The sequence below is a fragment of the Callospermophilus lateralis genome, assembly GCF_048772815.1.
Source record: "Callospermophilus lateralis isolate mCalLat2 chromosome 10 unlocalized genomic scaffold, mCalLat2.hap1 SUPER_10_unloc_2, whole genome shotgun sequence".
Taxonomy (NCBI): domain Eukaryota; kingdom Metazoa; phylum Chordata; class Mammalia; order Rodentia; family Sciuridae; genus Callospermophilus; species Callospermophilus lateralis.
The window spans coordinates 374671-396584 of NW_027510152.1; the positions used below are offsets into that span (position 1 = coordinate 374671).

At 34.1% G+C, this 21914-nt stretch overlaps 1 pseudogene; it reads right to left on the reverse strand.

The window, feature by feature from the left end:
- Nucleotides 1-7100: 7100 nt before the first annotated feature.
- LOC143387851 (tubulin-specific chaperone cofactor E-like protein pseudogene) lies at nt 7101-8191 on the reverse strand (annotated as a pseudogene).
- Nucleotides 8192-21914: the final 13723 nt, after the last annotated feature.

Consider the following 21914-nt stretch of genomic DNA (forward strand, 5'->3'; position numbering starts at 1 on the left):
CTCATCTATCTACTTGGTCCCATAGCCACCTTAATATAAGGTAGGGATTTTGGTGTCTTGTGATTTGATCCTTCCAAACAAAATGACATCTGAGATACAACAAATGCTAATAGGAAGAAAAAGTAAGAGACAAGGTTTCTCAAATGAATATTCCCCAAATGAATATTAATTTAGTAATGTAAATATAACCAATAATTAATAATGTTATTCAGCCTATATATATATGTATATGTACATGTATATCTATATATACATATATATTAAGCCATTTTGTATGAATACTGCTATAAGCCTCATTTTCTTTTCAGTGTTATTAGGGGCTAACACATAGTCACTCATTCAGGAATCTTATTAAGAGTCTTCTGACATAATTCAGAATAGTGTTTATATATATATATATATATATATATATATATATATATATATATATATATATATAAATTTTCTTTTTACTTATCAATGGACCTTTTATTTTACTTATTTATATGCAGTGCTGAGAATCAAACCTAAGGCCTCACATGTGCTAGGTAAGCACTGTAGCACTGAGCCACAACCCCAGCCCAGGGTAGTATTTACATTTATCCATCCAATATTTTCTCTCCAATTTTGTTGAGTATTTGACATAGATGAGCCAAAAACTGCTTATTTGAGTCAAAATCATTCCTATCTTAGGAGAAATGAATATTGGATATTGATGATAAGGGTTTTCCAGAGATTCATATCACCAAGCCATACTTTGAAAGAGTTGAAGAAGTGTTCAAGAGGCTATTGCAATAGGATTGGAGTTGTAAAAAAAAAAAAAAAAAAAAACAAGTCTATCCAAACCAAATAATGATTCACCAGGTTTCTTTGTCTTGATTTAATAATTACAGCATAGACATACATTGCTTCCAGAGGGCCATAGCTAAATTAGAAATAGATCACATAGAAACTGAGAATCATCTCTGGTTAATGGATAAATATTTTCTTTAAGCTAGTATTATGTTGGGTTTTAAGATCAGCTACCACAGAATGCACAGAGAAGTTGGGGAAATGGACCTCATGACTCATCGATGTCCCTAAATCAAAGAGAAGACCTACATTACAAGTTCAAGTCATTGGTACCTCAATTGACTATCCAAGCACAGGACAGATGCTTGAGGCCACAGAGCTATAAAAGAGAAGAAAATGTGGGAAGGGGTAAAATTACCCACAATAAAGTGTGTTGATACAATCTACTTGAGTATTAAGAAGTCTGTTCCTGAGTCCTTCTGACTTTTATTGTACTATCATTTTCTTCTCATACCTATTTTTCCTCCAATTTTTCTGTATTCAGGTATTTTTGAAAGAAGTAAACTTATGTGGTGGTGAAATTGTTAATAAATTATGTGCATTTGTGTCAATGAATGTTTTTGCTGTCTTATAGATAAATGCCATGAGTTTACCATGCAGGATATAAATGCCTTCTAAAAAGAGTGGTGATTGTGCTGATTGCGAACCTGAGAAATTGAAATTCGCATATCTGTTTTCTCTGCAGTTCATAACACTAGAAAATATAATCATCTTGAAATTGTTTGAAAGCTGGCAAAAAAAAAAAAGAATCCATGGATATTCAGTGTAGAATGAGAACAATGGAGTACATCAACTAATCTTATTTCAGACTGAAGAGTTCCACAGCACCAAAAAGCAGCAGCTACATTTGAATAAAGCAAATGCAGAACTTCATCTTTTTAAAGGCCTTAAATGAGTTTTACATCCTACTCTCTATTGTTCTCAATGCAACCTTTTAAAAAATTGAGAAAAACAACAGAAATTATATGAGCTAATGCTTTTATTTTTATGAGATTAATCTGATTTTTCCCCACAAATGGCCCATTAGGAGATCCTAAGAAGGTATATCATTTTAAGAATGATTTTTATTTTGTCAAAGTGAAATAAATGTTATAACTTACAAGAATTCTTACCAAGATTGCCATGAGTTTCCAGAATGTCAAGCTTATTAGGCTCCCTGGATATTATGATTCAGTTTTAAATATTTTAAAGTATTTGAAGCAAGAAGCAGAACTATATAACTGTATAAGAAGCCTGGGGTGGCTCGTATATCATTTGTCAATCACAGCACAGTATAGGTGCTTTGCACAAGTGTCCTTTATTTTCTCTATAGTTTTATATGACTTGTGCTTCATTATTATCTCAGTTATAGTTCCCATAGAAAGTCATTTTGCTGTACCTCTTCCCTGTGGTACTGAACAAGGGGCCCTTCTTCAGCACCAACATGGTATTTGGAGCCCTGTAATTACAATTACTGTGTGTATTATAATCATCTGACGTGTGACATGTGAGGCTAAAGAATAGGCTTTCAAAACACAGTGGCTGTTACATAATAAGCATTCAATATCACAACAGTTAAAAGAATGGACAAATGGATTTCTGTAGTTCAAAGTTCTCCCGGCATGAATGAGACACACTTCATTTGAAGAAACCTTGAAATTTTACTAAGTAGTACAAAAAGGGCAGATATCAACTTTTGAAAGTGTAATGTAGTAAGCATGAATGGGATGATCTATCTGCATAAATGGCTTTGAAAAGAAAACCAAGGAAGAGCCATTATTATTTAGTGAATTTTGCTCTTATTTAGTCTTCTATATTCGTTGAAACAGAAAGTTGTGACAGAGAAGCAGATTCTATGCCCAGAATAACGTCATGTGATCAGCTATTTGTATCTGTGTTTCTTTTCTATTTTCTGTATGTGTATTTTTTTTTACTTTTGGTGAAAATGTTCAATATATTTAGTAATCTCATGAAACCTTAAAGGAAAATATGAGTTTTTAAAGTTTAAAAAGTTTTCAAAGAACTCACTTGAGAATTTTCCCTTCTCAATGTCCAGGCAGCACATGAAAATAGTTTCCATTCATATTCTAGCTCAAGGAATGAAGAAAAAGAAAGAGTAGCACTTGTGGTGTCTTCCCAATCATTACATACTCCATCAATCTACTTGATGTGTACACAATATTATATAGACGACACATAAATGAATAAGGCAGTTCTTTCTGCTGAGATTTTAAAATTCATCTTTATTGAGATATAGTTTTCAAGATATTAAATGGGCCCATTTTAAAGGTACAATAATATTTAACACGTCTTCTGTGTTTCTACCAAAACAAATCGTGATAAACTGATTTGATCATTGCACATTGTATATGTGTATTAAAATGTCACCCTATATCTCTTAAATATGAGTCCTATTTGACACTATTTTATGCTATATTTATTTATTTTGAGACAATGCCTCACTATATTTTCCAGGTGGTCTTGAATGGTGGCTTAATATGGTAAATATTGGTGCATCTTCCATTACAGTTAAAGGGTGCATGGACTCTCCTGTGGTTGGTTGAGTGCTCTACCAACTAGTTCATTTATTATAATGTTGTTCTATTTTTCTATAGTTATTTTCTGTCTACTTGTTTATCATTACTTAAAAAGAAGTTTTTAAATATCCAACTAATTTTTTAAAACTTTTTTTTGTTTTAATTAGTTACACATGACAGTAGAATGTATATATGCAAGTTGCATATCATACATAGATGGGATACAATTTCTCCTGTTTTGAGTATACATGTTGTAGAAACACATTGTTCATGTAGTCATATATATTATGTGTGTGTATATATATATATACACATAAAGTAGTAATATCTGTTTCATCCTACTACATATACAATCTCTGGGGCACTATGAAGGCAATACTAAGAGGAAAGTTAATTTCATTGAGCACATTCATTAAAAGAATAAAAAGTCAAAAAATAAATGGCCCAACAGTACATCTCAAAGCCCTAGAAAAAGAAGAACAAATCAACACCAAAAGCAGAAGAAGACAGGAAATAACTAAAATCAGAGATGAAATCAATAAAATCAAAACAAAAAAATTAAAAAATTGACAAAACAAAAAGTTGGTTCTTAGAAAAAATAAATAAAATAGATAAACCCCTACTCAAACTAATAAAGAGAAAAAGAGATAAAACTCAAATTACCAAAATACAAGATGAAGAAGGAAATATCACAACAAATATGATTGAAATACAGAAGATAATTAGAAACTATTTTGAAAATTTATACTCCAATAAAATAGAGAATATCAAAGACAGTGACAAATTTGTAGAGACATATAACCATACCAAACTGAATGAGGAGGTCATACACTACCTAAACAAATCAATTTCAAGCAATAAAATAGAAAAGGCCATCAAAAGCCTACCAACCTAGAATAGCCCAGGACCAGATGGAGTCTCAGGTGAGTTCTATAAGACTTTCAAAGAAGAATTAACATCAATATTCATCAAAGTATTCATGAAATAGAAAAAGAAGGAATCTTTCCAAACTCATTCTATGAGGCTAATAATCACCCTGATACCAAAAACCAGACAAAGACACATCAAGGAAAGAAAACTTCAGACCAATATCCCTGAAGAATATAGATACAAAGATTCTCAATAAAATTCTGGCAAATCACACACAAAAAAACCCATATTTAAATGATAGTGTGCCACAATCAAGTAGTGTTCACCTCAGGGATGCAGGGTTAGTTCAACCTACAGAAATCAATAAATGTAATTCATAATATTAATAGACTTAAAAACAAGAATTATATGATCATCTTAATAGAAGCAGATAAAAGCATTTGACAAAATACAGCCCATCTTCATGTTCAAAATACTAGAAAAACTAGGGACAGCAGGAACATATCTCAACATCATAAAAGCTATATATGCTAAATCCAAGGCCAGAATCATTCTAAAAGGAGAAAAATTGAAAGCATTCCCTTAAAAACTGGAACAAAAAAAGGGATGTCCTCTTTCACCATGTCTATTCAACTTCATCATTGAAACTCTAGCCAGAGCAATTAGACAGAAGAAAGAAATTAAAGGGACAAAAATAGGTAAAGAAGAGCTCAAATGATTACTCTTTGCTGACGACATGATTCTATATCTAGAAGATCCAAAAAATTCCACCAGGAAACTTCTAAAACTAATTAATGAATTCAGCAAAGTAGCAGGATGTAAAATCAATACCCATAAACCAAAGATATCCCTATACATCAGCAATGAATCCATCAAAAGAGGAATTAGTAAAACTACCCCATGCACAATAGCCTCCCACCAAAAAATAAAATGAAATACCTGGGAATCAATTTAACAAAAGAGGTAAAAGACCTCTACAATGAAAATTATAGAGGTCTAATTAAAAAATACACCTCTGTTTTCTTCATAGTATTTCTTGTTTTGAAGTTTATTATTAAGAATGTTAATGTGTTATTCACTGGGACCCTGTTATGATTAGCGTATCATGATACGTTTTTTCTATTATTTTTATTTTGACCTACTTGTGTCATTATGTAGAAAGAGCATTTATTTTGATGAGATATGTTTGGATCTTGATTTATTTAAAAATTAAGTTTGATAATCTCTGGATTTTAATTGGAGTTTTTAGATCATTCACTGATCATAATTATAAATAAAGTTTTGCTTCATTTTTACAATTTATAATTTGTTTTTTGATTTGCCCCATTTATCCTTTGTTTTTTTGTTTATATTTTTCTACTATTTTTGATTTCTTAAATATTTTAGTGTTGTATTTGATCTATAGTTTAAATTATTCAGAAGACATTTCTGGTTTATTGCTGGTGGTTCTAGGATTTAGTATATGGATCTGTAACTTATCTCAGTAAGTATCAAATCACATCATGACACTTCACATGTAAGAACCTTTCAGCATTTTCATCTTTTCTGTCTTCCATTATAGTATTATTTTCATATATATTTTACTGAAATCATCTTTATTAATACCACAACATATTTGATAATTTTTGCTTTAGTCATATATCTTTAAGAGAAATCTTCTTTTCTTTTTTTTTTTTTTTTTGGAGGTTTTGACATTTTTACTTTACTCTTCTATAGTGGCAACTAAATTGAAATTTAAAACCAAAAGAATTGTTGAGTTATTACATCACAAAACCCCAGGAACAAACTAGGAATCAAACCTCCCTTTGATTAAAATTTCCCAACTTTAATGCAAAGTGCAAGAGCAAGGGCTTTGAATGGATGACAGAGGCAGGACATTCGCAAAGCTCATTCTCTCATATCCCCCAACTTCATTCCCTCACACACCAGGGGTAGTCTGTTAGCTGATTCTCCATTCTCCTGGCATGGATATCCAGCAGTCCACTGGATTCTTCATAAAGTCAGGCCTCTATTCCCAATAGTTTAAAGTAATGAAAAAGAAAGATATGGGGAAATACATTCATAAGCAAAAGTAAATCTGGAATCTAACATGTTTCATGTTATGAAAGTAATGGCTGATATAATACACGAGGGGCATTAAAAGTGAGATAGTAGCATAAAGAGATCAGACTGCTCTGCCCATGCTTCCAGAAAAGTATCAAGTTTTCCTGGAGTTCTGACTCTCCATCTGCTCTTAAGATCCTAACAGAGTACAGGTTCTTACTGAATACCTGAGATCAGAATCAGGTTGAAAAATGCTTATTAAAACACTCAAAATTATTTTAAAAGGGAGAAATGAAGGAGGAAAAATCACTCAAGTTGTGAAATAAGAAGTTAATTTTGAATAGAATAAAACTATTAGGTAAACATGTGCTGACACAAATCAAAGTGAATAAAGTGAACCAAAAAAAGGAGGGAGGGAGAGGGAGGGAAACAGGGAGAAGTGGGAGAGAAGTGATGGCCCTTCCTGTGAAGTGTCCTTGACTCCTGATTTAAATACTGTCAGACACCCTTCTGAGGGGCTAGGCTATTCATGCTATTTTTATGAGGATACCTAACGGTAATGATGACCAAATGGCAGACAAACCCTAGTGAGCACAGAAAGAAGTCGGTGATTTTGTTGTCATCTTTCATGAGAGAGGGCTTATGGACTGGATATGGGACCAATTCTGCTGGCTGAGCCGAAGAAATCTGTGGTAGAAAATACCAAAAAATGGCCCCCTACCCATTCCAGGGGAAAAAAAAATACAAAACCCCTCCCAAGGCTAAACAAAACAAAACAAACAAAAACCTTCTCCCTCCTAAAGAAAACCACATTGGAACCAAATGCCCTGCAAGAAGTCCTCATGTGTGTTTTTCCAAGGCTGGTAGAGGTTGTTTTGTTTTGGATTCCACATAAATTTTATCTCCATCCCTAATGCCAAAGGAATGCAATGCTCGGGAGCTATACTTCATTTCTTCTGGGCCAAAGGGTGCTTCATGGTCAAAATGGTAGAGGAGCATGTTGCTTGTGGGTAATTGCACTAGAGTTCTCAATTGTTTCTTTAGTTCTGCAACAGTTTGGTCCAACCGAATGTTCATTTGTTCCACTTGATCATTAAAGTGGACTTCTACTTTTGCACTGCTTTGGGGTCTTAGGTCCACTTCTGCCAAAGGCTCCAACTTCCCATATTTTGTTATCAGTTCATGATACCTGAATGGCACTTCTTCCTGTGGAACATCCACATAGTAACGAATAAAAAATCTCTCAGAGTCTTCTCGTTCACCATCAGTAACAACACTGCCATTAAGTTTGGAAACTGATGGCAATCTGGCTATTACCAATTTCCTGCGCTCCTTGGTGGTATATGGCTGAAGAAGAGGAATTCCTAGCAATCTCACTTCTTCAAGTTTGGGGAATGAATTTAGTTTGTCTATGTCTTCCCAAGACTGCAAACCTGACTTGTGGAGGCTGATGGATCGCAGATTAGGAAACAACCTGGCCAATGAATCATCGGGCTCCTCAATAGCATTCAAATGATTGTTGGCTAGGACAAGGGTATCCAGTGATGGAAACATCACTCCCAACTTGCGTATTTCAGTCCAGTCTTGGAGGTGATTGTCTGTTATATGTAGGAGCTTAAGAGAATGACAGCAAATAGAAGAACAAGACACTGTTTCATAGTCATTAGGCACAGGAAGAGCTCCTCCAAATCTGGTAACTCCTGTAGGATTGTGTGGACTGTTTCCCATGAAGCTTTGCTATTGTTGAGGACAAGTGTGCGAACCCCAGAGAAGGACCCAGCACATGTTCTTTCTAAAACTTTAATAGGAGATCCCTGAGGTGTGGCTGGGACATGGACTCCCATCCCAGGGCCACGAAGGTAAGGAAAGTTTTCAGGACTATATTTTTCACATAATACTTGCATAAAACTTCTTCCACTAGGTTGATCCATCTTTCTTTCCTAAATTCCCTCAGCCCGGGAGGCGGGGGAGCTGCTGCTGCGGCTCCTCGGGCTGCGCCTCTCCTCCCCCCTCCCGGCCCCGCCGTCACCGCCGCCGCTCAGCCTCCTGCTTGCTCCTGGGGGGCCCAGGCCCGGCTCCGCTTCACCTTGTCCCCCACTCTGGCCGCCGGAGCCCGGTGTCCTGCATTGACCCGGAAGCAGCTTTCCCCGAAATCTTCTTTTCTAATATTTATTTTTTAGTTGTAGTTGGACACAACACATTTATTTTATTTATTTTTATGTGGTGCCAAGGATTGAACCCAGGGCCTTGCACATGCTAGGCGAGTGCTCTACCCTTAAGCCACAACCCCAGCCCAAGAAATCTTTAAAAATGAAACAAATTACATCTGCCTACAAATTTCTACTGCTAACAGTCTTTTTTTTTTTTTTCTTGGAAGTAAACACATTCATCTGGTTTCATTTTATTCAATGTGATGAAATTTTTATAGCTGTTTTCTGCAACTTGTTTGCTGATGGAATTTTTTTCATAATTTTTTATTTGACTTTTTTTTTTTTGGCCTTCACTTATTTTCAGTAGGATGTGGAATTCTCAATTGATGATGGAAATAAGCAATAAATTTCAACTTCATGCTGAAAATCAAGGTTGTGTGCCATCATTAACTTCATATTACCCTGACCTGTCTGACTGCCAACAGAAAGAAGAGTATTATGGGTAGATTCTGCATGGCTGAATTCTAATGAACTTTAATGGATATATTTAAGTATGGATATAATAAAAATAATATACATATAGAGAAAAAATTAGTCTCTTCTTTTCACAAATCTAGTTACTTATCTGTAAAGTTTGAAAATATACACATTTTTCACTGAGTGATATCTGTTGGTTTTAAAAACCATGGACAGACACACACAAACACACACACATGCAAGCACATGCACATATTATTTTTGTAAGCATATAGGTGATCACAAAAATAATATGTGCATTAATTGTTAAGTAATATGATATTTGTTTCTAATCAACCTATCCTAAATATATATTCAACTTAGAATCTAAGTTTTCAAAAATTCAATTTACTTGTTCCAAAAAATTTGGAGCCAAAGATAAAGGAAGAGGAAATTTCTTTCCTTATCAAGCTGGAAAAGAAAATATTGTCTTACAAACCACTGAAACAAATGTTCTGTACTTTGAGATTTTTTTCCTCAGCATGGTATTCTTCTAGAATTGCTATAAAATTTCTCATCACAACCAGGGTAACTTCCCATCCCCAGGGATAATAGCTTCAGTGCAACTGCCATTTGCAAGGAGTAGATAGGGTCAAGTTTTGGTGGCTTTTCTGTTTGTTTTTCTGGTGCTGTGGAATGACCCTAGGACTTTGTACATCCTGAATAAATGCCATGCCACTGAGCTAAATTCTTAGCCTAAGTACAGCTTCTTGGTAACTGATTTTACCCCTTTGAGAAAATCAACTTCCAACTTTATTTTATTTTATTTTTTTTATCTTCAGGATTTTCCCCTTCCTACTGATGGTACTGAGAGATAGGTTTCTTCTGTTATCAAATAATCATATCAGACAAAAGAAAGAAATTAAAGGGACATGAATAGGAAAAGAAGAGGTAGACAAATAGAATTCCACTGGATTAGACAAAGGACAAAAAAGGGAAGGGAGGAGGGGTGAGAATAGGTAAGAAGGTAGAATGAATCAGATACAACATCCCTTTGCTCATAAATGAATACATGACCAATGTACAATCACAAGAATGGGATCCTAATTGAGGAAGGGGTTGTACACCCATGTATCTTTAATATGTCAAAATACACTCTACTGTCATCTATATCTAACAACAACAACAAACAAACAAAAAGGTAAGAAACAAAACATGCAAGAATTTCTACTTTATGTATTTATTTTTTTTAAAGAGAGAAAAAATTTTTTAATACTTATTTTTTAGTTTTCGGAGGACACAACATCTTTGTTTGTATGTGGTGCTGAGGATTGAACCTGGGCCGAACGCTTGCCAGGCACCCGCTACCGCTTGAGCCACATCCTCAGCCCAGGAATTTCTACTTTAAAGCCTTATATACATTCCTGAAAACCTTAATAATTTTACAAAAATCACACATTATAAATGTTCAGTTTGGGTTAAATATGGGAGCATATAAAACAGTAAAAAACTGTTATGGAACCCCCATGAAATAACAAAAAATTGTACTAATAAATATTAGTTGAGTTATACAGCAATGGCAATTGCACATTGATTCACAGTTGCCTACCTTTCCAATGCCTTTTGGGGGCTCGTATTTTCTCCTTTAAGACACAGGTCTTTGAAGAAATTCTCTATTAATTAAAGCCGTTTTATCAAACTGAAAATTATAATGTATGTCAAACCTTCTCCATTCGTCACTTTTATTAATGCATGATGCAGTGTCTTTGCAGCCTCTGTATCTGCACTTGTCTCTCCTGTGTGGAGCTTAACAGTGAAAGATGAAGACGTTCCCGAAAACACTACATCAGGCACTCTGACACCAAAGGGAGATCTTTGCTGGCTCTTCAGGATCTGTTTAAAAGATCTGCACATATTGTTACTGCACTTTCTTAGTAGCGTGACAGTTTTCTCTTTTCTACTTCAAACTTTAGCGTGTTCAGCAGAACTGTGGGAACCTCAGTGCATACCTGTAGGCTGATGTCACTTCAGTGTTTACCTGTCCCTATTGAGTAAATTCCAACTTCAGCCCACTGAATTGTAGTTTATCAAGCACTGACCACAGAGAACTTTCTAGAAAAAGGAAAGATATAAAAACTATAACATTTATCTTACGTTCGTACTCTTTAAGTCGTAAAGAATATGAATACTTAAAAAGAATGCTTAAGAATACTTAAAAAGTAGGAAAAACTGCTAAGCCAGCTGTGCTAGGCTGCTGTATACCAAGGGGGATGTTCAGAGTGAAGAGATCATCAGGTAGCAGAAGGAAAAGAAGCATCCTCTGCCTGGTACATAGAGCTCCAAAGGGTCCTCTACTTACAATCCCTGATTCCTGTTTGTAGTGTCACCTTGCTAACCTTCCCTTGACCCCTGGCCAACCTACCCCGCTAGCATCCTACCACATACATGTTCTACTCTACCCTTTCTACTTATTTTTCCTCCCTACTTCATTCTTTCCCATTAAATTTTGAAACAGAACACACAAAACAGACAAAGCAAAGAAGCGGCTTTGGTCCAATGACAATATTCATGCAAAAATTCTTGTTGATATTACAAACTTTTATAATTTGGCTAAGTCATATAATCCAAAATGTTCATCTTATTAATATGCCCCTTGTAAAAAATATAAAAATAATAATTCTGAAAGTTTTCTATAATTTGGAAAGCCTCTAGAATAATACCATACTAGTTAACATGTTAATAACTTGATTTTATTTTTGTTTTTGAACTTCTATTTTGTACATATTAAGGTATTTCAGAAATTATGTGGATATTTTTCTTAATAAAACAGTATGCTTTTTAATGCCACCAAGAGAAAATGTAATAATTGTTATTTAGTAACAGAACGGATCCAAACACACTTATATGCAATAATGAGAATGTATGGGTATTTCTTATTTGAAATAAATTATTTTTTCTAGTTGCTACTTAAATTTTTAAAATAAAATATTGAGTACCTGTATATATCCTTGGACAATTTCTTGTTTTCTCCTCTGTTTCATTTCTGAAATTGAATTAGGATGGATAAGGTTTGATAACTCTTTTTTTTAAATCTATTAAATCACACTTTTGTAAAAGCAGAATACTTATAATATTCTATGAAATGTGCTATTATTCCTGAAGGTCCCCCTTTTCTTTCATGTTAAAAGACCTTCTTAACAGCAAAGAGAACTTCTTTAGTATTCTGGTTTCTCCTTCCTATTTCTTTGTTTCCATAGTGTTTTGACCCATTGTGTTTTCTTAGTCCCCTTGATAGCTAAAAAAACCCTCTGCCTTCAAAAGCAATAGAATATGGAATTATTTTAAACTTCATGCTCTCAGCTTTTTATGTCTTTTACAAGTGAGCTTTGTTGGCTGGGGAAATAAAACAGTCTGTCTCCACAGACTTTCTCTCCTCTAGATACCCATTTTTCAAACCCAATTTTATACATAAACTGAAGTAATGTGAGGGTATTATTTAGTGTCACTAATGAAGTGAAGTGGAGTAGAGTGTACAGAATGGATTTTAATGTGATCCAAGATGTATTTGGCACATGAATATGAATAGGTCCATCCTGAGATGAAGCCTAACTTCCTGTTTAGGTAAAGAGAAAGAGAACTCTACAGAGTCCTTGTGGTCAGACTTCTAAATTATCAAAGAAATAACAGATTATTGTCTATTTTTTGGTAAAAATAGAATTGAAAATTTATTAGGAATTTTTAAACCATATAATTTTTAAACCATATAATTCACTACCTTTTGGCCACAAAGTTTATTTCCACTCCTTGGAGAGCTAATTTGTTAATTCTATTGCATTCCCATTTACTTCCAATTGAGCAAGGATTAAATTTCAAAGATGCTATGGTTGTAACTTCTAAGAAGCAGGAAGGGCATGAAGAGTCAGAGGACTAATATATACATTATAATATTTAACCACAAGCATTTATTTACATAATGTACTTAAGTTTTTGTAATATTTTCCTATATGAAAAAATGTTGCTTGTATTAATTTGGGAAAATTGATTGTTCAGAAAATGTGTTTCAGAACAACTAGCTAAAAATTTGAAAATACTATAACTGGGTTCTTAGTGAATGTCACCAACATAAATTTCAGTTGTGTTAATTTCCAGGATATACAAAGAACTCAAAATACTTACACCAAAATAACACATAATCTAATCGATAAATGGGTAAAGAAACTGAAGAGGCACTTCACAGAAGAAGAAATGTAAACATTCAACAAATACATGAAAAATTGTTCAATTTTGTAACAATTAGAGAAATGCAAATTAACACTATACTGCAATTTCATCTCACTCTAGTCAGAATGCCAATTATTAAGAATGCAAGTAAGTAACAATAAATGTTGGGAAAAATGTGGGAAAAATTACATTCCTGTATTTTTGGTGGGACTGCAAATTTGTTCAACCCCCTCTGGAAAGCAGTACGGAGATTCCTCAAAAAAATAGTAATGGAATTATTATTTGGCCCAACTTTCCTACTCTTCAACATATATCCAAAGGATTTAAAATCAGAATACTACAATGAAACAGCCACATCAATGTTTCTAACAACACAATTCACAATAGCCAAACTATTGAGCCAACCTCTGTGCCATTCAATAGATGAATGGATAAAGAAAATGTGATATATATACACACAGACACACACACACACACACACACACACACACACACACACACAATGGATTATTACTCAGCCATTAAGAAGAATGATTTTATGACATTGTCCAGTAAATGGATGGATCTGGGGACTATCATGCTAAGTGAAATAAGCCAGTCCCCAAAAGCCAAATGTCAAATGTTTTACTTAATATGTGGAAGCAAACCTGAAATTAGGGAGGGAGAGGAAGAAAGAAAAAATCAGTACATTATACAAAGGGGAATACAAAAAAAGAGGATATAAGAAGGAAAGACAGTAGAATGAATCTGACACAATTTTCTTGTGTACATAATTGATGTACCAAAGTGAATCCCAACATCATGTACATCCACAAGAATAGGGTCCTAATTAAAATAAGATATAGTCCATGCTTATATAATTTTATCTATATGTATTCTACTGGGGCTGGGTTGTAGCTCAGTGGCAGAGCACTTGCCTAGCACGTGTGAATCACTGGGTTTGATTCTCAGCACCACATATAAATAAATAAAATAAAGGCCCATTGACAACTACAAAAATTTTTTTAAATGGATTCTACTGTCACTTGTAACTAAAAATAATTAACAGAAATAAATGCACAAATGCCTTGTGCGTACATACATAATTAAATATATTTAATAAAATGCATTTGTGGGGCTGGGGATGTGGCTCAAGCGGTAGCGCACTCTCCTTGCATGTGTGTGGCCCGGGTTCGATCCTCAGCACCACATACAAACAAAGATGTTGTGTCTTCCGAAAACTAAATAATAAATATTTAAAAAATTCTCTCTCTCTCTCTGTCTCTCTCACTCTGTTAAAAAAAATGCATTTGTATATTCATTTGAATTTGGTTTTCTTATAAGAAGAAAAATTTTAATTTAAAAGTTAAATTACAATATACCAGATAATAAATTTAAGGGAGAGGCTATTTTTATGAAACATAAAGTGAAAATTAAAGAAATAAATCAACAGAATTAATTACATAATGATTTTACATAATTATTTCAAAGTCTATAGATTATAAACAATAAATAAAACCAAAACTAAATTAAAAACAATAAACATACTTGAATACCATAAGATAAAGAATGATTAATTTGAAAATTGAGAAATGTTCCAATTGTTGACAAGTGGACAAAATTTATGAAAAACTACATTATAAGAAAATAAATTCCTGGTAAATATATGGAAAAATTAATTTTTTATAAAAATTGAAATAGGCAAGTTTATAGTAAATATTTTTTTTGCTTACAAGTGTACAATTAATGCCTAGTCTTAATGAATGTTTTAGAATGCTTTGTGTGCAATATATCATACCTATCAAAATGCGTAAAATGAGTACAAATTACTTAAAGAGTAATAATAACATCAGCGTTCCTATTGCCCATGTCAAGGAACAGCACAACATCAGTACCTGATACCTCAGCATTCACAATCATTCTCCTCTCCTCCCGGAAGTGATCAATTTCCTGAACTGAATGTTATGATAACCTTTCTTTCAAAATAATTCTATTTTTTAAAAAAGAGCCTACTTTTACTGAATGTACTTCTATACAGTACATAATTTAGCTTTTGTGTTTTTAATTCCTTTATCTAGTACATAATTTAGGTTTTGTGTTTTTAATTCTTTTTCTTATTCTAATTTTTTCTTTGACTTTGTATGAATGCAGCTTGATTAGACTGCAGTTAACTTGAGTCATAACTGCTTAGATTGCCCCTGTATAAACCCATTTTTTAACTGGTGCATTATAATTATACATAATAATTGGATTCAATATTCCATACTATGGTCAGTTGGTTTTTGCTTATATGTGGAAGCTAGAAGGAAAAATAGAAAACATAGATCAAAAAAAAAAAAAGGAATCTCATGAAAGTTAGAAGGGAGAGCACTGATGTAGAGAAAGTTAATTAGAAGAAAGGTGGAGTGAAGGGCCAATAGAGCTACTGGGGAATGACATTGATCAAATTATGTTATACGCATGTACAGACATGCCATAATGGGACCCACTGTTCTGTATGATTAACATGGAAAATTTTGTACACTGGAATTTTAATAGTTAATGTTAATTTTCCTCCAAAGTAGTGGTTGTGATTAGTATTTTTGTCAGTCATGGCTAAGATGGTATTGCCTTCCATAATAATAAACACTTGGTTAAATCTGACTTATCTTTTTTCTAATTATGTAGATTTGTAAAGGTATCTCATTTTGATCTTAATTTGCATTTCTATGATTACTAATGATGTGTATATCTTCACATAATTTTGATTCATATGTTTGCTCTTTTATGAAATGCTGTTTGTATTCTTTGCTCATTTTTCTAATAAGTTATCATGATTATTTATTAATGTCTCATAATGTAAGGGACACTAATCTTCTAGATGTAATATGATTTCCAAATAGCTCTTGTGCCTTTTGGCTTATCTTCATTTTCTTCATAGTCTGTTTCTAATAGCCATCTGGTATATCAAATATTTCCTTTCTTGTTTGCATATTATCAGTAATCTACTTCTAACATGAAGACAGCATACTCTTCTATGCTATGTTCTAAACATCGCCAAGAGCTAATTATTGGTAACTCCTTTATCATAGTTAATATTATATGCACCATAGATTTGTTTCTGGAATGACCATTCAGCTATGTTGGCAATATTTTTGTGTTAATACTGATTTTTCTTCTTTACTGTGTTTTATGAATAATTTTGCTGATAGCACTAATTCTCTCAACTGCCCTCCTAATTCTTCAGCAGTTTCTTGATTTTTTTTCTTGGGCCTTGCCTTTTTTATATTATTATTTCAATCACTTTGAACATCGCAATATCATGTATATCTTTGGTGTAATTATGAACTTGCATCAGGATCCTTGTTTCTTCCTCATTCTGAGTATCAAATCTTTCTCTTGAATTACAGGAGGAAACTTACCATTATTTCAAAAATATTTTACATTGGTCCAAGTTCATTTTACTTTTCTTTTACAACCACTGAGTAGAATATAGTTAATTATACATTTAGTTAGTTAAATTAACACACACCTAATATGTTTCTACTGCAATTCTTAAAAGGCAAGAAATGTCCTTTATAAGTCATATTACTGACATCAAGGACTAATTGGTGAAGGGACACTCATCAGCATTTATGAGTTGTTATTAATGTAAACAACCTAGAAAGTCACTAATTTTCTTAGAAATTTTGAATTTCATGCACACTCTTTTCATCTATTTTCTATAGACACCGTATCTGTCTCGGTTAACACCACTGTGTTTCAACCTAGTATTTTGATTTGTAGCCAAAACATTATGCTGTTTAAATTTCAAACCCACAAAAAAGCCAAACATGAACCTGAGGCAGAATCAGGACAAGTTGGGTACCATGATCACTTACTTTGCCACGGATCTATAGCTGTGGTGTATTGTGCATATATTTGTTCGTTGTGTTTTTGGATGACTGTGAATGTAACTGACAAACTAGGTAATTGGGACAAATGCTTCTGCAGAGAATGAATAAGAAAAGTGGGAAAATATTTTTTAAAAGATAGAGCACATCAGTGGCGTATAAGAAAATGAACTATTGTGAAGTCAAGAGAAGAAGAAAACAGAGAAATGCCATTTGGTGTCACTTTTCTGTAGCATATTACCAATTTCTTAAGAAGCAGTTGATATGCTCAGAAGCAAAGCAGAACTTTCCCTGAGGCTAGGGCAAACTCTCTTTTTGAGAATTCACATCAAATACAACATCAAATAATTTTTATCTATCAATAAGATTTAATCATCACCCTATTTCAAGTCTCTAAGGGTTTCTCCTTGCCCTTGAACTAAAATCTGATGCTGTGATCGCCCCGTTCCCTCTTTCTCAGTCTTTCTGTTTCTCCTCTGAGCTCCAGGTAGAAAATTTGTGTGGCTATGTAGTTGGTAATGCTTTGCCCTCAGATATTTTCAGGGTTTTCTTCATTTTCACCTTTAAATTTGAGTTCAGTTGTTTTCTTTTTTTTTTTCCTCAGTGAGCATTTGTCAGACCTTTCAACTTAAATTATCCATCAAACATCATTCCTGTGCCTTCCACATCATTTTCTATTGCATTATCCTGTTTTATTTCCTCAAAGCATGCATCACTCTCTAAAACTGTCTTGTTCAGTGTCTGTCACTCCAGTATAGAACACTCCTATTAAAAGCAAGGAACCTGGCCTGCCTTATTCACTGTCAAGCACAATAGCTAGAGCACGGCTTGCATTCAATGAATATTCTGTGTGAAAGAGTGTATCAGGGAAAACTGCCTATGTTGACTGATCTAGCTTCTCTAATGAGTATGAACAAGAAAGGGAGTTGCGTGACTTTATTTTCCCATATGGGTCACTAATGTTTCTTCTTTTATCTAAGTTGACTGTTCATTAAATTTACTGCAAACTATAAAGGAGGAAAAATAAAGAAAACTTTCCTACTCTTTATCTTACATTCATTGGCTGGGGCCCTGTAAAGAAGTCTGACAAAAGATAGTTAACAGAGAGAAAGAAACAGAGGTGTATTAACACGTTTATGGAGCACACAGATGGTAGCACTCAGAAAAGATTTACTAGAAGTGATAGTTAGATCTTGGGCTTAGACAGTATCTCAGTAAGAAATGATGAAGTTTTAGAGAAGTTAAAAAGATTAAAAAAAAGAATTTCAAATTCTAGGAATGGCAAATTCTGAGAAGGCAAATATATAGAGAAAGAAATGCAAGATAAGAACTTGTTTTTGCAAGATTTGCTCTGTAGATTCCATTGGCATTGGTGCCATTTTGGGATGGACAAGTGTCTTCAACTTTTGCCCTGCTTGTAGAAGGAGGAGTGAGACATCTATAATTTTCCTCCTGCTTATGAGCAAATAAGGGAAAGGGAAGAGAGTTTTTCTTTTTCTTTTCTTGGTCAGGGAACCAAGAGCTTTGTGTATCCTAGTCAAATATTCTACCACTGAATTATACACCCAGCCCAGAGAATTTTTCTTGTATCTACTTCTTTCAATTGCCTTCTGTTCAAAATACCTTACTCCAGGTGCATATTTTTCAGGAGGGCATTTTTCCTAACCTCTAAAATTTGGCATGCTAAGTGGAAATATAGTGTTCTGAGATTATTTAAGAAAATAGTCACAGAAATCCCACCATGCCCAAATGAGATGGATAAGGATGGCTTTATTCATAATTTAAGAGCCCCTTACAGCCTAGAGTGTCCTGCAGCAGACAAACTAGGTGGGCAGCAGCTATGCTTTTAGAGTGCAGGAGGCACATCTGCTTTCCTTAGCTTATTTCTCTCACTCTCCCATCTCACAGACTAGAAGGTTTCTCTCCTCCTCCTCACCCTATTTTCCTCCATTGCCTCCATTTCTTCTATAATGTTATTTTGCTATTTCACCTCCTACTTATTATTTGCCCTCCTCTGGAAAAGAATATGAAAGATATCATACTTTATCCCCTGTGGAGACAGGATAACAGAATTGACCTTGTGTCTGTCTTTATTTTTATAGAGTAGGAATCAAAATATTGGGTTTTAACCTGTCATTTTCTAAATGCTTAATTTTTATCTGAATTTTTATTCATATTAAATTGAAATTTTATTTCGAGCTCTTTTCTTCTCTGTGCATATATGCATGCAAGAGTGTGTGCAAGTATGTGTGTGTTTGTGTGTGTGTGTGTGTGTGTGTGTGTGTGTGTTCACAGAGTCAGACTCAGTTTTTACTCTCCCCAGAGCATGGTAAAAAGAAATCATTGTTAAAGGAGATGATTACAATTGAGATTAGTAGCTCTATCAAACTTGCTCATAAATACATACTTAGAATAATTTTAGCAAAATATAATATAAATGAGAAAAAAATACGTTTCAGATGTGCTTGAAATAATAAAAAAGGGCATATTAATCATTTAAAACTGTTATAAATATTTGCTTGGATAAAGGTGTTTGAAAGCTATTAGTTTTTATCCACATTTATTATCCAACAGGAGATCAAAACTCTTAAATGATTTCAGAACCTCCCAAGTTCTCTAAACAAGTCACTCCAGTTTCCAAAATTAATTTCTTTTGCATCAATTCTGGCTGAAGTGTCCTCATGAACACACCTCAATGACTTTTGCTATAATTGCAATATGACAAGTTCCAATCAGTACATTTGATGCTGTTGAACCCTGAAGATTTCTATTGGCAAAGTAGCATGAATATAAAACAATAATTAAAGTAATTGTAATAGCCCTTGCTCTGAGGGCCCTCCAGTTAAAACCTCACGGAGCCTCTTTCTTTCTTCCCTAATGAGCCCGTCACTGGAATACTCTCAGTATGCTGGCGTTTAATTCTACTTTTTCCATTATGATGTGATCTCAAATTTGTGTCCCTTGTAGATGCAAATTGTTACCAACAATTCCTAGTGGTCCTCTCACTTTGCCTCTTATCATGATACTTACTCTCTTCTTAGCCAACTGAAGCTGATCAACCCTTGAGACTTGTGTTACCTTGAAAATTGCCAACACTTTGAAAATTGCCACCACTTCAGAAGTTTTCTTTTCTGAAATAACAGATGTCGACATTGCAAGCATTTCTAACATTTTATTTTGATGCTAATTGACACACAATAATTTTACATTTTATAGATTCAGAGACATGTTTGGAAATATCTCTCTCTCTCTCTCTCTCTCTCTCTCCATATATATATATATATATATATATATATATATATATATATATATATATATAAAGGTTTGAGATGATATATATATTATGATGATCATCTCAAACCTTTATCATTTCTTTGTGGTAAAAATATTCAAAATCCTCTCTTCTAGTTTTCTTTAAATATACAACATAATAATGTTATGTAGACCATTGTAGTATGCAATAGAAAGCCATAATTAATTCCTCTTATCTTACTGAAATCCTCTTGCCCATTCTCTATGTTTGGTTTCTCTTCATATTGCATAAACATTTCACCTCTTGTCAAGCATTTTTTTTTCTTTTTTTTTTCTTTCTCCCCTTCTCTCTCCCCGCACCCCCACCCCCGGTATTGGGGATTGAACCCAGGAGTATTTAACCACTGAGCCACCCCATCTGCCCTTTTTATTTTTTAACTTGTGACAGGGTTTTGCTAAGTTGCTTAGGGCTATGGTAAAATGCTGAGCCTGGCTTTGAACCTGTGATCCTCCTATCTCACTTTCCCAAGCCACTGGGAATACAGGTGTGTGCCACCACACCAAGGTCTCAGCATTATTTTAATGTTTCAGAAATTTACCATCTTACATAAAGACATCTGTATATTATGGTGATGGTCAAGATGGCATGCATTATCTGGAAGCACATCTCCCTGGGCTCCTGGAACAATAACACCACAAACCCAAACTTCTAAATCCTAGGATGTTACTTTAAAGAGGCATAAATTATAAGCAATAGCAAAGATAACATTTATATGTGGAATTGCCCTGGCATCATGTGTGTGGCTATTATACCAACAAGAATCAAATAGAATCTGTTGTGAACTGAATGTGTCTACACAAAATTCAAATCCTGAGATGTTAGCCACATGAATTCAGTATGACAACATTTGGAGAAGGGGTTTTTAAGTAAGGGCTCAGCCTAAACTAAAACCATTGAGTGGGGTCCTAATCCAATATGTTTGGTGCCCTTATATGAAAAGAAAATTAGGACACAGTTATACATAGAAGGAAGACCATGAGAAGACAAAGTAGATGGTCATCTATAAGCCAAGAAGAGGAGCTTGAGAAGAAGCCAACCCTGCCAACAACTTGATCTTGAACTTTGAGACTTCAGAACTGTCAGACAATACATTCTTGATGTGGAAGTCACCAATCTGCACACCGTGTTATAGCAACCCCAGAAACTGGGTCCATATCCCTGATGCGTTTACAACTCAGACTTGCACAAGTTCCTGTGTGGATTAGCTTTCCTTTGTCCTCAACAGTCCCAGGGCAATCACGTTGCTCATGTGTCTAGGACATGCTCTGTTTGTTGTGGCTTGGCTTGGACTCTGCCTCTTCCAGTCACCCAAAGATCAAAGCAGTAACACTGAGATTTGGTACAGAGAATCCTAAATACACACACAATTTCATATGTGAAATCCATCTTCAATGTTTATTTTCCCAGAAGATTCAACCGATATTTCTAAATAAGCACATTATATGTTCAAAGAAGCATTTTATGAATCTAAACTTTCCCATGGGAGTTGGAGTGTATAATTCAGTGGCAGAGCACTTACCTGTCATGCATGGGGCTCTGGGGTCAATTGTCAGCACCAAACAAACAAAGCAATGTCATGGTTTGAATAAGAGGTGTCCCTGAAAAACCTCATGTGAGAGAGAATGCATAATTAGAGACATACAGGTTATTTCTGTCGATGAAA